Raw genomic sequence first — 17078 nt, forward strand, 5'->3', positions numbered from 1 at the left:
TAGATGTTTGAAATTTTACCTAGTAAAAAAATCCAGTGACTCTTTTGTTGAGAGTTATTTGTGCTTTAATAAATACATTTTAAAATCAAACTGTACACTAGGTATTAGGGATACAGCATTTTTCTGGCCAGACTTCTTATCACTACTTCATATTTTCTCCTAAGTTTTCATTGATTTTGAGACATGCAATTGTTTTAACTGCAGCTTTTAAAGTCTCTTTACTTGAAGGTCAATGCTCACGGATGAGGCGGGAGAGAGGAAGAGAAAAGACTATCACATTAACATCACGCATTGATTTTTTGGGACACAGCCTGATTTCCAAATTATCAATCTATGAATCTCAGAGTCAAGGCAGAATGGTAATTCCTATTTTCCTATGGAGCTAAAGTAAATATTTGATTGTAAAACTTGAGGGAGTCCTGAGAGGAAATATTATTGTGTGGAGTGTAACGTTGGTTTTGATCCTCCATGTACTTTTTTTTTTTTTCATTGTGTCGGAACTCAGCCATCAAGTTGAAATAGGTTAATCTGGTCTTATCAGCAGCTGACGTGTCTCTTTCTTCTGGGAAAAGATGCTGATTTGAGAAGAAACTGTGGGTACGCTGTTTGGAAATACAACTGTAGAAACCCAGTTTGCTTCCCAGGAGTCAAGGGGAGTTCAACAGGCCAGGACCGGAAAAGGTTTCTCAGTCACAGCCTTCTTTGGCACAGCTGTGAAAAGCAGAGGCGAGGCTCCGAGCCAGGGAAACTGGGTGAAACCTGCCTGTATCAGTTACCAGCTGGACAGCCCTGGATGGGCTTCTGACCCCCTGAGCTCCCAAGCTTCATGGATAAAATAAGTCTGAAGGACTCTGCTCTTGGGTGTTGTGGGATTTTAATGACTGACAACACACCTAAAGCACTACTATCGTGTTCGGACATAGACATGTAAGTTCTTACCACTTTCATGGAATCCATGGTAAGCTCCACTAGCACAGATGCTGGGTGGAGGTGTTCAGCCCAGCCCTACTGGCTGGTACCTGTAGTTAACTGGTCATTCTACCAATCATTGGGTGAATTCACTGCCAAAGACATGATAGCGGTGATGCCCCGCCTCAGGATGCTCTATCTGGGTACCACAAACTTGGTGGCTTATTTCTCACAGTTCTGGAGGCAGAAAAGTCCAAGGTCAGGGTGCAGATCCAGTGTGTGGTGACAGCTTTTCTCCAGGTTTGCAGATGACTTTCTTCTTGTATCGTCACAGGGTAGGGAGAGAGCAATTTCTCTCTCCCTCTTTTATATGAGGGCATTAACCCAATTAAGAAGGCCCCACCCTCACGACCTAACCCAACCCGAATCACATCCAGGGCTCTCCCTGTAAGTACCTTCACATGCAGGATTAGGGCTGCAACACAGACATTCGGCGGCAGGGAAGGGGGCGTTGACACTCAGTTCACAGTAAGTGATCTGACTGCTTGCACGTGGAGCTTCAGACACAGAAGTCTCAGGAATCTGCCATGATTTCCTCCAGATCTGATTCACACTCAACAACTGAGCATAATTCTCACGTAGATCACACGTGGATCACAGCCTTGGGCACGGATGTGGGGGAAACTGTGTGTTTGTTTAGGTACCTAGAACCCAGTAGGCATGCATCAAATCACTGAGTGGCTGTGACTGCAGAGCAGCCTCCCGGGGTCTTCATCTTGGACTGCACTTTAGCTCCACCAAACCTACGTGCTGGGTTCTCTTTGTCTCTAGGATGTTCCTATAAGCTGCACATAACATAATGTAAGTGCCCAGGCAGAGCGGTCTTAGTGCACTTCGGAGCTTAGGTGAGCATTTACCTCCTTCTCTGTGCCCTCCCTGCTGGGAACCGGGCAGCACAGGACACCCACAGTCAGAAAACTGCGAGAGTTTCTGGCTGGCTGGCATTTTGCCATGAGTAGCCGGTGCTGTGCTGAGGACTGCAAGATGCGGCTCTTGTTCTGCCCGGGGTTGGCAGAGGCCATGCCATCAGGCAGCGAGCACCAGCTGGCTGCTCTCCCTGTCCTGTCCGATCTGCTAGAGGAGGAAGAGGCTGAAAGGAGCAAGCCAGCTCGCGTTTGGAGGACTGGTGTGGGTGCATATTGCACACATGCATGGAGAACAGGGAAGGGGGGGTGGGGGTGGCGAAGGTCCTTTCCCTGGGGAAAGGAGCAAGGATCAGTCCCTTTCCCAATCCCCTTTCTAGACTAGCAGATACCCCAATTCCACCATTGGAGTCTGAGTCTGAATCTAGAATGCCTCATCCAAGTGAAAGATGGAAAAGAGCATGATAGAAGCCTATGTTATGAGTATAACAAGCAAACAAGCTAAAGGCTAGGTTCCCACACTTCCACCCGTTTGAAGACTGGTAGATGAGATTTGTTCAGTTTGTTGCAGGTAAAGGAGCAAACAAGGGCTAAAGCCAATAGACCTGCCGATGTAATCCCATCATGAAGTATGGAGAAAGAAGGGGCTGGATGAACAGCTGCTATCTGAAGATTTCCTTCCCCCAAACCTTGCAGGCAGAGGCTATACAAGAAAATGTCCTGAAGAGTTAGGCAGGTAATGCCGACGAACTGTACATGCTACAGTTTGCATAGTAAACATTAGCAATATTCCTCACTCACACAAAGACACTTTTTCTACTTGCTGGTAAAACACACAGTCCTCTGGGTATATGTTCTGTTTTCTCATTTTGTGTAAATTCATGGGCAAAGAGAAAGATTTCTCTACTGCAAGCAAAACACAGAAATACAGGCTCAAGTGGTGACTGTGGAAGAGCCATGGAGAATTGGGGAGCAAGTATTCCACTCAAACAGGATTGAGGCTATGCACTCCAGATAAACTATTGGGGGATGGGGGGTCACGTGTGGCCTAGTACAGCGTGATCTACTTTTTGGATCTACTTTTTGTATTTATTGGAAGCTGGAAATCCAGATTTTTTAAAAATGCAAAATCTCCCTATTTTTGTTGTTTTTCTTTTTGTTAATGGTACAAATGTTTTATTTTTTTTAATTTTTTTTTTGACAGGCTGAGTGGACAGTGAGAGAGAGAGAGATAGAGACAGAGAGAAAGGTCTTCCTTTTCCGTTGGTTCACCCCCCAATGGCCACTGCGGCCAGCGCACTATGGCTGGCGCTCCGCGCTGATCCAAAGCCAGGAGCCAGGTGCTTCTCCTGGTCTCCCATGTGGGTGCAGGGCCCAAGCACTTGGGCCATCCTCCACTGCTCTCCTGGGCCACAGCAGAAAGCTGGACTGGAAGAGGAGCAACCGGGACAGAATCCGGCGCCCCAACTCGGACTAGAACCCGGGGTGCTGGCGCTACAGGCAGAGGACTAGCCTATTGAGCCGCGGTGCAGGCCGGTACAGATTTTTTTTAAACCTTTATGTACACCAAATAGAACCCACTTGCCTGTGGCCCTTTTGCACACCCCTCCCTTTCCATCGCACTCTGAATGTTGGCAGGTCCTTGAGGAATTATTTGGAGCCGGGTAGCCCTCCCCATGCAGCTGGGAACCTTGGAAGCCTCAGAGGCTGGGAGGGCTCTATCTTTGAATTTGACTTAGTCCTTGTGTTCTCAGGGGATGCCAGGGGGCTGGCGCAGACTATTTAGAGGTCTGCTGGGCTTTTCTCAGCAGAGTTTCCTTCCTGGAGTCTGCATATCAACAGGAGGTAGGAGAGGCAGCACTGCTTCCTGTAGGCCACCTCTTCCTCTCTGCGTGGGTGGAGGCTGGAAAAGAGACGCAGTCCTGGAGGCTTGCTGACTTCTGCGAGGGAGAGAGGATAGGCCAGGAATGCTGCGGTGAGCCCTGGGGGCATCTAGGCCAGCTCCTCATTCTACACACAGCCAAAGATGAGATGCAAACGCTTCTTGTCTAGGCCCACAGCCCACCAGTGACAGCTAAGGGGTGAGATCCGGAGTGTCCTACTTCCACTGCCCTGCACTCCATCTGCTGTACTGTGTGGCTTCTGTCTCCATCATGAATCAACTCCTCAAGAGTTGAGCTGGCTTTAAACTGACTTAATTGGTGAACTTCAGAGCTGAGACTGGGAGAACTGGATAAGGCCAGTGGAAAAACTGCAGGAAGTGTGTGTGTGTGTGTGTGTGTGTGTGTGTAGGGGAAATCTGGGGCATTCTTTCTGGATGTGAGCATCTAACGTCCATTTGGAAAGGGTCTGTTGCTTACTTCGCACCAGGATTTGGGGTGGCCCATGCCCACGCTGCCTCTCAGGAGGGTGTTTCCGTTGGTCTCCGCCCGCCCGTGTGCATAGCTGTGCTCCCAGGCAGCCAGGGTTCTGGCTGCCTTCACAACTGCCCCTGTCAAGGACTTTCCCTTCATCCTGCAGCCGCAGGGCTTTCACTTGCTTGAGATTCAAATGGGCTCATTTTCACTCCAGGCAAAGGAACGAACCTATCCTGGCAGGGAAAGCTTGGTTTAAAGAACCCCTTGTCCTGAGACTGCCGACCTGGATCTGCTATTTAATCCCACACCGGTCATTTTTAAAATAACTCCCAGCTGATGATACTCTAAAAAAGATGTTAAGTAGGAAAATGTAAGGATTTAGAATTTTTTTTCTGTTCCAGTTACAACTGGGGAAAAAAGAGTAACATTTGCTGAGCTCCTGGTTATATTGCACTAGGCTCTTTTCTATCTTGTAAGTGATAAATACGAGGCACCATAACATTCAAGAGTTTGAGTAAGAATTCATTCATGAATTGGGGAATATTAGATAGAGATTTATTGTTCTGATGACCATGTGTTACAGGCAAGATTTTACAGGAAAACTATGGAAGCTGAATAAATTATCTGATTGGGTACTGTTACAGAATTGTCTTTGTTAGTTTACCTTGTTTGTGGTTCAGTAGTCACATAATGATATGCTAGTTGGCTGCTTATAATCGGCTGAAATTTTCTGACATAAGCATTTACTAGAAATTATGCAAATTAAGTTTTGCTTATGTTTGCAGTTTGAGCAAAGTTAAGGTTATTTTTAAGGCCTAGTTAATTTTGTTTGTTCAGGAATTTTTCAGGCCCAGTTTCATTTCAATTTTATGTTAACCATATCATCTTACATGGTCCCTAAAAATATTTCTAGAATGAGATAAAAACATCATGTCTTTTATTTTTATATTTTCCTATACAAAAATGAGGTATTTAAGATTCACAGAAAGTAAACAACTTATTAAATTTATAAGCTTCACCTTAAGGGGACTGTTTCTGTCTGCTCTTGGCCAAGTTCTTAGGTTTTTATGTAGCGGCCAGCATGGAGCAGGCATTCATTTAGTTGTCGATCATGTTTTCCAGAGCGACATAGCCAGGAAATGGAGACTTTAAGACAAAAGAAAAAAACCCAAAAACCCTTGTGGGGCAAAGAAAAAATGAGATTCGCATAATTGACAATGAAATAAGAAATGACATTGACTTATATGTCACAGCACATTTGTTTCAAGGGCATTGTGGTGTTTGACATGTTATCTCACCTGTCTTTTCACCGATCCTGGAAGTATTCTTGGCAGGTGAGGGGAAGAGCAAGGAATAATTTTATAAGGACCAAACACACAACTCCAGGGCCAGGCACAGTGGTTCCTACCCCTATCTTGTTCCTTCCCTCCCTTGCAGGGGCCTTCAGGCACTGTCTTCAATCACCTCTAGCGAAAGAGCCTGCTGACCCCAATCCCATCCTCATGACTGAGGAGCAGAGGGTCCTTAAACCCAGCAAGGAAGATGGACGAAAATTCACCTTGGGTTCTTAGTTAATGGTGGAGATGGAGAGAAAACAACCTAGAATAATTAACCAAGTTAAGGTGCTGAGACATAGCAGAGGGGAATAACCTCCCAGAATCTGCCAATGTAATACACTGGAATACCTACAACACTGCAAGAAATTGAGCTAGAAAGAAGCAAAACCTCAAGTAAATGCTTTGCCCAGCATTTATGTATTGCTCTTATCAGAAAAAAACAACATACCAATAATTTTAGCTATAGCTGCAGATATGGGATTTACTTGTATTAGTCCAATATGGTGTCTTCTGATCAGAATAACAGAGTAAGAGTTGTAGGGGAAGAGGCGGAATCTCCACAATTCATCCAGGAGATTTATATACTGAAACTGGAGATCTGTAGTCCTTTAAACCAAAAGTCATTGGAAAGTGTGCATGAGACTCTGAAATACACCCTTGCTGCTTCCTGTCCTGAGAACTCGTATGCGACACAGAAATCTTCATTAAATGCAGATGACAAGATGTCCTGAGTTGATTTTTCTCATTTAACATTAGACTTTCTTGATTTAAGCAGCTCACTAAGAAGTGAGACCTAATTGGGACTTGTTTTTAATTAAATTTATTTATTTATCCATTTATTTATTTATTTACTGGTTCCACTGAGATATTGCTTAATTTTCATTAATGCTGTTGCCTTTTTTTTTTCTTTCTGTAGAATGTGTTTGTTCATCTTGCTTGGATGCAATTAGTTGTCCGGGGTTTATCTTGCTGGTTCCACAGTTAATTTCTGTGTAGAAGCAATTTATTTATATGTTGGTCTGCTCAGAACATCCTTCCCACTGAAAACGCGTTGATAATGCCATGATTCGCAGTGCACTTCTATTTCTGGGTGGAAGGAAGCCAGAAATGGATGTTAAAGGAAGAAATGGGAGGGAGGTGTCTATGGTAGCATACGATGGCAATGTTGCTAATGAGGGACACACATGCCGGAGTTTTGACTTGATTATGGTGCTGTGATTGGCTCCACATCACTGTCCCCTCAGAGACAGATGACAGGCTAAGAAAAGACTCTAGCATAATTGTTGCCTTTCTAAACACGAAACCAACGTCAACAGGGAAGCATCTTTTAATGGAACGTGACATTGATTCTCCACGCATCTCTGGCCAAGTTGTGGGTCAGGAGCTAAAATGCCTCATAGCTGGGCAGTTGGAAAGTATATAATATTGATGGCATTAAAGGCTGACTAGAAGGCCAGGCCTTAAAATGAATTGCAGGCTTTTAATCAATCTCTAAAGCAAGTTTCTACACTTGGCTCCAGGGACTTAGGCCAGTTAACCCGCATGATGTTTTATTCCTGCTTGAACTGGGCACCGTCTGAGGCCATATGAGTAGGCGGAGAAGAAGTAAATAGAAGCCACTTCCAATTCACAGCATGTCACCAGCTGCCTTTTTTGCACGCTACAGCCACCCAGGAGGACTGAGGGAGCAAGGACCACAGTCAGTTTAGAGCAGAAGAGAGCACGCTGATTGCAGTCTAACCCAAGTCTGATCAGAGCCCCCGACTGAAAGGCTTCCATTTGCAAAATATTTATGAGGCCTCAATATTTGCACTATCTACCTTCATTGCCATACACCTGGGCTTGGTTTCTGCTGGTTATTAGCCTGAAGACAGCTCTAAGTTTTTAATCACATTCTGTCTAGTGTGATTGGAGGGCCTACTCTTCACACATTTTCAGAAGTCTTGAGAACCAGTCTCTGGCATGAATGAATAAATGGATGAGCTGAGCAGTGTTGGCAGGCGAAGTGGGGTTCCAATGCCCCTCCATGTGCTACAGGGGCAGCTTCCTTTCCTCCTACCTTCTTTGCATTCCAGGAAAGGATAAATAGGATTATCGAATGCCTAGTGTCACCACCTTCTGTCCTTGGGTTTCACTATGGGAACCACAGGGTGTCCTCGCATGGATATTGTGTGTTTGGCATGAGCACCTCTGCAGTTTGGCTGCACTTGTTTTTCTATTTGCTTCTTTGGCAACCACCCAGCATAGGATTATACATATTCCAGTCTATGCAATGCTCATCTCTCCATGCTGTCATGCTAAGATTTTCCCACCCCAGCCAATGCATCATGGGAAGATGACAGAGAGAAAGAACTTAGGTGTGTTAAGCACTTACCCTGAGCCCAGCACTGTGCTATTTACTTGATCTCCATGTGACAAAGATAGACACTGCAGCATGGAGAAGTTGGACCGCTTTCTCCAGATCACATGGCTGGTGAGGTGCAGGTGTGGGGCGACCTGATGCTGCCTCTCCTCTTTGTGCCTGCACTTAGAGCCGGCCACCAGGCCTCCCCGGGGGCTCAGAAGAGAGGAGATTTAACGTGTGGGAAGCACCTGGATTCCCTATAAAAAGAACCGAGGATCAGGAAACACGGAACCTCTGTGGCCTTCTTTCAAGGGTGAGAATAGATGGGCTGAGCTGTCCTTCAAGGCACTACTCGCCAGGCCACCACACAACACGGCGGCTATTATTGCTATTATTGTTTTGCAGGCTGACACTTGGCCGGTTCTCTCTCCTCTCTATTCCAGGCTAATAATTAGATTTAAATCCCTGACAGGACTCTAACTGTCACCCCCGGGGTTCGAGATTTCTTTACTGTTGCTTGCAAAGATTTCATTTTTAAAAAGCCCTTTGAAACGGTAAGCTACATTCAGCAACAGCTTTTAAAAAAATCTATTATCTTATTGAGTCTTTGGAAGAACCCATGCCGTTCTCTCCCTTCGTCACCTCAAGAGACCATCCCTTGTTTTTATCTTCAATTTGAAGAATAAAAACACCCAGGAGGCCCAGGGAAGTGAGACTCTCACGCAATGTGGTCCATCAGCACCTGAGTCACTGCCATGGCTGACCTGGACGGCATCCAGGGTCTAAGAATGTGTTGATTCAGGAATTTTGTTTTGTTTTAGACTTTTTAAAAAATGAATCTGTTTTCTACATCGACTGAAAATGATTGTGGTGGTTTTGTATCTCAGGGAACAATGACAAAGAGCTGCTTTCTAAAAGAGTCAACGACTGTCTCGACCTCCGAGCCGGGTTGCCTTGAGCGAGGCAGTCGGAGGCAGGGCTTTGCAGAGAGCTGATTATCGCCCGGCACCCTGCTCGCCTCTGACACCCTGGCCGATCTGGGAGCGCTAAGGGGCTGTGGGCATGGGAAGCAGCTGTGCTAACCCAACGGGCAGTTTCAGTTCTCAGAGGAATAGGATGGAGTCATAGGCGAGCCACTGGCGTGGCGGGGAGGGGGAGTGGTGACCCTGGCATCCTCTGCACCTCTGAAAGCCATGGAGTGGCCTCCCTAGCGGCCCAGACGCTCAGGGAAAATCTGCTCTGAGACGTCCCTTTCATGTTCTGACTCCTCTGGAGGATCCCAGCTGCCTTTGGAGAGGAGGCAAAGAGGCTGCTGATCCCTGCACCAAATCTAGTTCCATAACAGTAAAGGGAGACTACTGACCCCAAGGCCAAGGATGAGGCCAACCTGGGGGAGGATTCCAACCCAGGCTTGTCACTGATGCAGTTCATACTTTTCTAGAGGCCTAACTACCAGAGGATGTAATCTTACTAAAATGTGATGCTTCTGAAAAACCTTAACTGGAACTTTTTCTTTTTATACCTTCAACTACAATTCTAAGACAAGTACCACATGCCCCCACCATCTATCAACCTGCTGAAAGTAGAAAGGATTCATAATTTTTCTGACATTTTCCTTTAAACAGAAAGGAGAAAAAATATTTGTTGATGCCTTTGAATACAAATGTACTATCAGTATGTGGAAGGGGCTGGCACTGCGGCAAACGAACTCAGCCACTGCTTGTAGATGTCAGCATCCCAGATCAGAGGGCTGATTCCAGTACTGGTTGCACCACTTCTGATCCAGCTCCCTGCTAATGCACCTGGGAAGACAGCAGAGGATGGTACTTGAGCTTGGGCCCCTGTCACCTGCGTGGGAGATTTGGATGGAGTTCCTGGCTTCAGCCTGTCCTTGACCTGGCTATTGCGGCCATTTGGGGAGTGAATCAGTGGAAAAAAGCTCTTTCTGTAGGTTTTTTTTTTTTAAACATACATGTCTTTTTTATTTTGTAAAAAGATTTTATTTTTTGGAGAGGTAAAGTTACAGACAGTGAGAGGGAGAGATGGAAAGAGGTCTTCCATCCGCTGGTTCACTCCCCAAATGGCCAAAACGGCCAGAGCTGGGCTGATCCGAAGCCTGGAGCCAGGAGCCAGGAGCTTCCTCTGGGTCTCCCACGTAGGTACAGGAGCCAACATGCTTGGGTTCTCTTCTACTACTTTCCCAGGCCATAGCAGAGAGTTGGATCAGAAGAGGAGCAGCCAGAACTAGAACCGGTGCCCATATGGGATGCCAGCGCCACAGGTAGAGGATTAACCTACTGCACCACAGCACTGGCCCCTGTTATTCTGCCTTTCAAATAAACAAATAATTCTTCAAAAAGTAGTTTGTGGAAAACGTATTTTATGAATAAATTATACATTGATTTCAAAAATTTTTGCACCAAAATAAATGTGCCTCTGTTCCATTTCCCATGGAAATTTTGTTTTCTGAGGGGCAGAGACAAAAAGAGATTGAAACAGACAGAAGGACATGGGCAGAGGGCTCCTATCTACCGGCTAAACGTCTACAATGGCCAGGGCAAGGCCTGGGCTGGAGCTAAGAGCTGGGAACTCAATCTAGGTCTTCATGTGGGTGCAGGAACCCAGTGATTTAAGCCATCACCTTTGCCTCCTGAAGTCTGCACGGGGGGTAACCGAAGCCAGAAGAGCCAGGGATTGAACCCAGGCACTCAACTGTGAGGTATGGGCATCTTAACTGGGAAGCTAAATGCCTGCTCCCCTCATGAATTCTTTGAAATGCCCTGGTATATGTCTTCACAGAATTCAGGGTAATCTTTTCTGCTCCATGCAGTAATAGCTGTTACTGGAATAATTCCTGTTGATAGTTTGGCATGTACTTAAAGACATGAGGAGACATGGGTTCTACTGAATGATGACCCCATTTCAAAGCCAAGATCTCTCTGTGTCTCTCCCTCTCACTCTGCAACTCTTTCAAATAAATAAAATCGATCTTTTAAAAAATTCCAAGATACACACCTAACCAATTCAATTGTAAGGATTTAAATATTTGAGAACACTGCAGTAAAGAAGGGTTTCTTCAGGTAACCAAATATATGCATCTGCTAAACTACCTTGCAAAAACGAGGCTATGAGCATCACATTCTAAAAATGTCTGGCTGAGCTGGGGGTGGAAACTCCCTGGAGACTGACAGGCATTCCTCGAAAGAGCTGCCTGGAAGGCTGGGGGGGGGGGGGGGCTGGAGAGGAGCCACCACAGGGCTTTCCACTGAGGCTGTGGGGCAGCTAGTCCTCCAACTATGGGAGGAGGCAGTAGCAGTGGGGAGAACAAAGGATTCAGCACTACCAGCTGCCTTAGCACGTCAGAGATCTATCTTCCCTGCAGATCTGCTGCATAGATGACGGCTGGTACAGAGGCCAAGCATTCACTTTTCCTGTAGGGTAGCTTAACTACAGCATCCTCAAGACAGAACACTGTCTGAACTTAGAGGAGCAGAAAGAGAAGAGCTCCACAGTAGATATATTCCATGTTTGAAACAACGCACTTCAACTTTTCAAACAATTCATTTGTTTAGAAAGTCCACAGCTCACAGGCTGTCGGCTTAACCTTGAGGAATTTAGAGGCAACCCAAAGGAAATCTGGAAGCAGAACTAGTTTTTCTTTTTTAGATGGCAGCCAATGATCAAATTATATTCTTTTTAAATAGGGGTGCTTAGAAAGCCTACTATCATGGCATGGGTTTGTCCATTAAGAGAGCAATGGCAGCAGCTTTGCCAATCTGCCGAACAAGCATGCTGTCTGGCATCAGGATCACCACCAGATTGCAGTTTGCACACTCGCAAATCATCTCTACACAAACTGGATTCCTCCCCAAACGTTTCTCACCATCCAAACGGGGCAAAGGTACCTGCTTTCCACAATGGGCCATTTTTCAGAACTGACTGTGGCCTTCTAGTCAAAGGACTAAAGGAAGAATTGCCAAAGAATTCAAGAGAGTCCTCATCATTAAGTCCCTCAGTATTTTCATGCAGTGGGTAGCACTGTCTTCAGCCCTGAATCATCAGTTCAATTATCCATAATTTAGGATTAAAATATTTCACTTCCCTCTGATTAGGTGGAAGGGAACCCAAGCAGAGAAGCTGTGGAAAATAAAGACTGGGTGTGTGAGTTCTGGCACAGACTCACTTCTGACACCAAACCCTGCCAACTCTGCTTCAACCTCAGGGCTGCTGGCGACATCGGGTCTATGGATGGCATTATGATAGCCCATGCTTTTCTAAAGCTGTCAATCCTGAGACCCACAGGTGGCAAGGTGCTGCACGGAAACACAGCTTGGTTGCATTTGGAAGCCCACACCTCCCCGGGAGTTCTAATCAGGCAGAGCACAGACAGTTCTCTAAAACACAGAGCAGCTTTCAGTGCAGGACGCCGGCCATTAAATGCTTTCTGGCCTCCATTAGTTCCTCCCGCTGAGAATGAAGAAGTTCTCACAAATGCATAAAAATTACATTGCCTAGGAGGTAAGGAATGAGACGGTACTCTGCTGTCCAATATTATTTTCCAGGTTTATAATCACATGTATAATGCAGTCACAGAATACAGACCTGAAGGAATTCAGCACTGCCGGGAATCCTGTACTCCAAATCCGCACCTGGTAACAGCCCCTGGGCTTAGCTTCAGGTGAAGTTCCTGCTGCCCTCTGCCCCTCGCCCCTCTATGTACAGCCAACAACCTCCACTCCAGGAGAAAGCAGGGAACTGACCTGGGCGACTGGAGCGCCAGAGACGCTTGGCCTTGGTAACTGAGCCAGGGATGGCTGACTAGGCTGAGCACCAGCGTGCAATGGGAGATAGCCAGGGCTGCTGAGAGAGTGAGAAATGCACCCCTTTTCACCCTTCGACTCTCCTGACCCTGGGAGGTGGTGGTCTGAGCCTGCAGGAAGCAGTCTACCATGAAAGGAAGTCTGGGAGACAAGGAGAGAGTAAAGGTGGGCGTCCCTGGCCCCTGTGGTGCTGTTTGCCTGAGGCCAGCTGTACGGTTCAAGGTTCAGGTTAGTGAGCCAGAGACCCCATTTTCCTTAGATTTGGGCTTTCTTTCATTTGCAGTCAGTCCTAATTAATGACCTACTAAAATGAAGACCCGCAGAGTTCAGTTTGGAATCAGGCTTATCTCCTTCTGCAGCTAAGGATGGCTACTGAGACACGGGCCAGGGGCTTGCCAGGGGCCTCTGCAGTTCGCCAAGATGGCCAGCACAAGGGTCTCCCGCTTTCTCATGTGGTATTTTCACCATACCCTAGGAAAAATGACTTGAAAAGTAATTACAAAACACATTGGACTTGTCTAAAATTTTTAATCAAAACTAGGCTCCAGTTAAAAGTTTATGCATTGCGTATTATATTTTAAAAATGAATTTATAATTACTATTTTAAATCATCTTTTGCATTGTTCTATAGAATATGGACAACTAGAAAATACATTAATAAACTAAATTTCTCATAAGTGTGCTTGTGGTCTGCTGTAGCAGCAACAGAGATAGTCCAACAAAATAGCTTAAAATGTTTTATTAGGTATATATAATATTACAGGGTAATATTTACAAAGTTATGTTTTTAAATAAAAAAGTTTCTTGGCAAAGATTGCAGATATTCAAAGCTTCAAACAGTGATAAATTGATTTAATACATATTTAAAAAAAAACCCTTTAACGGTAACACAGCTGTAAAACAACTTTGGTCTTTAAATCACTGCAAAAAATGACTGCTGACAAATTGCACACCTGTAATTGCTATGCAAAAAAGCCCCCCAGGAGAGGGTCTTGCACATAGCAACACTGGAGCTCTCTTCATCTCCAATGGTTAATGGGTATTTATATGATGTGGGAACTAACTCTCAACAATGGCTTTTTGTAAATAACATTCCATTTAATAAAAACAAAAATGTTTTCCTCTCTCATTAACCATGATAACAACACTTTTTAGATTCCAGTGATGTTGCCTTGCAGAGAAGCTTATTACAAATGCTTTCTCTATTTCAAAAGACTGAAGTTACGGGAAGGCTGGTCTCAAAGGATCAGAGCTAAAGCCAGGTAGAACTTCCTGACCAATCTGGATTATCCCTATGAGTCACAGAAAATGACCTAAGAAAGGATCCCCAGTGGGTGGTGGCAGTTAAGTGCTTTTAAAAATATGACACATGTACAACTAACATTTCTAAACAAACCTTCAACCAAATAAAATGCAATAAAAAAGATAAAGTGTGGCCAATCACTTCTCTAGTTCCCTACAGTGGGTAAATAAAGGGATGTGTGTTTCCACATACACGTCACAGCTCTCCACTTTTCAACACTCAGTTTCGGACAAAAGACATCTAGACAGCAATACAGAGTTTAGTAATTCTTATTAATGAGATGAAAGAGTCAAATTATCACTTTTTGAGCTTTATTGACTCAAATCACCATTTGGCTCATCACTTACCATACTGCCTACAGCATCCTGAAAAGAGTACTATTCCCAGAAATGAGATATCCCATTTGCATTTTGACATTCTGAAGAATTTAAGTAGAATGGACCTGGAGTCTCCAGGTGGAAAACTATCACTTTGTAAGGTTTTTAGAGCGTGTGAAATTGGACAAAAAAGAAAACTCTCTAGCTCACCGTATTAAAAACAGTGGGGAATCTAAATGCAGCCAACTCTTATTAATCATCCCACTTTATGTACTGAGTATGCAAAGAACTGAAGAAACAGAGAAGGAAAAGAAAGCTCTTGTTATGGAAGGAATTTTTAAAACTGATTGAGAAGTACAAGCCCAAAAACCAACATAGTTAAGCAAAGGGCATGAGGTACTGGGAAAGAAAATTAAGAGATGGAAGAGCAGCCAGACAGATGGGGATATGCTGCAGAGGACAGCCAGTGGGCCAAGGTGGGGGGAAGGGCTGAAGCAGACGTTCTGAAGGAGAAGAAAAATCTGATTTGGCCAAAAGCATGAAGTGGTTGCAGAAAATGACAAATTAGGGGCTGGCATTATGGCTTGCGACGCCGGCATCACATATGAGTACTGCTTTGACTCCCGGCTGCTCCACTTCTGATTCTGCTCCCTGCCACTGGCCTGGGAAAAGCAGCAGAAGACAGCTCAAATACTTGGGCCCCTGTCACCCATGCGGGAGACCAGGAGAAAGCTCCTGGACTCTTGGCTTCTGCCTGGCCCAGTCCCAGCCAATGCGGCCCTCTGGGGAGTAATTTGCAAATGAAAGCGTTTTCTCTCTCTCTCTTTCTCTCTCTCTCTCTCTCTCTCAACTCTGACTTTCAAATAAATAAATAAATATTTTTTAATGACAAATGGTGCCACTCTGAGGATGTACAATAAATACAACTGAGTAGATGGCAAAAATTGGAATCAGAAAGTAAAATCCATGTTATGGGGTATAACAGCTATATGATGCTCAAAACACCGTTAGCAATTTAAATTTGATGTGAAAGAAACTGGGAGCCATTTCCAGCCTGATTTAAAGGGAAGGAATTGGCCCGAAAATGCCTAAGCCAGAGGACACCTGCTGCTGTGGTCCCTTATCCAGAGAAGCTGACAACTAGATTAAGAGTCACTTTGCTCTGGCAATTCCCTGCCACCACTGGTGGCATTGTCTAGGGCAGTGAATGCCTCAAAAGGCAGGCAGTATCAAAGAGAAAAGACTGGGAGATCCAGGATTACACCCCAAATAAATGAGTGTACTACATATTAAAAGGTACAACTACAGTTTATGAAAAAAATTTACTATAAAGATTTTCCTACCTGGTTTCTTAACAGAGAATAGGAATTTATATCTTTTAAAATTCCATCTGCTTTTTCTTCATCAGAACTGATTACTAAACTACCAAACTATATTAGCAAAACATAAACATTTTCAGAAGGAAAAAGAGCAGCAGGAGCCATTGGTTTTCTATAAAGGAATACAGCTCCCTCCACATATGCTAATATTTTGGACAGCTACCCAGTAAGGGAAGAATGTTCTTTTTCCTCAAGAATGGTCTTAATAGTGTGTTCAGTTTTCTAAGAGGCCTCAGCAGGTCATAAATTTAGGTTTGCCATCAGCAAACCACTTGGTCCCAATATGAAATATGACACTAAAAGTGGCATAAAAGAGGCACATGGGAACATTCAGTGGACTAAGAAATAACCATTATTAATGCAACTACAAATATGAATGCCTTATTACTCAGATAAGAATTACTAGTATTTTCAGAGGGTACTGGTGAGCAGTCAAAAAGCTTGACAAATTACCTAGATGTTTTTAAAGGTTTAAGTGATCAAATACTTGCATCAAATATAATTCCACTCAATAGAGGTCTCTGTTTTCAAACGTCTTCACTAAAAGCACGAAGTTAACAACTGCTCTCCTGTAGGTATCCCATTTTTGTCCGTACAGAAGATGCACGTGCCTATCTTATATGTATGCACACACACACACACACACACACACACACAAACGAGGTAAAAAACGAGTGCTAAGAGTCTAAAAGTACTCCAGGCGATCACAACTGTCAGAACGTTAGTTTTCTTCTAACTGGGGTAGGAGATGTGGTGGGTTTGTCTTACTTTTCAGTCTTTGGGGAAGAAGGGACACGAGGCCGGACTACAGGAGGAAGGTTATGAGTGGTTCTCATGCAACAGATACAACAGTAATAAAACCACCCTTTCAGGGCTGGCCCAGGGGCCTGCTGGAGACACATGGCCATGCAGGAAACTCTGAGTGAAAATTTCAATCTTGCTTTCTTTCTCATGCCCCCCCATTAGAAAAGAAGTGAAGAAACGCTCTAGACTTTTGCCTTCAAATCAGAGGAAGGGAATACATATGTTACAACCATAGCTATTTTTGCTGCAGAGTGTGAACACAGGGCTCTGAGAACAAGTCTGGCTCCCTCCTACAACTGATGCTACTGTGTCACAGGACCATGTTCAAGGAGGAGAAAAGGTGCTACATGTCATACAGCAGAAGCAAATAACAAGAGGACAAGACAGGGTTACAAGGGTTGTGTGAATCAAAGAAAACACAGCCATCAATACAATTACCTTAAGTCTGGAAAGGACCTGTTACATGGCATGTTGAAGGGGGAGTGTGTGAATGGCAACCCCCAAGAATGAAGACCACTGCCCTCCTCAGTACCCCGTCCCACGCAGGTGGCCTATGAGGTGGTCCCCACCAAATGCTCGTCTGTA

Source organism: Oryctolagus cuniculus, chromosome 4, assembly GCF_964237555.1.
Source record: "Oryctolagus cuniculus chromosome 4, mOryCun1.1, whole genome shotgun sequence".
Taxonomy (NCBI): Eukaryota; Metazoa; Chordata; class Mammalia; order Lagomorpha; family Leporidae; genus Oryctolagus; species Oryctolagus cuniculus.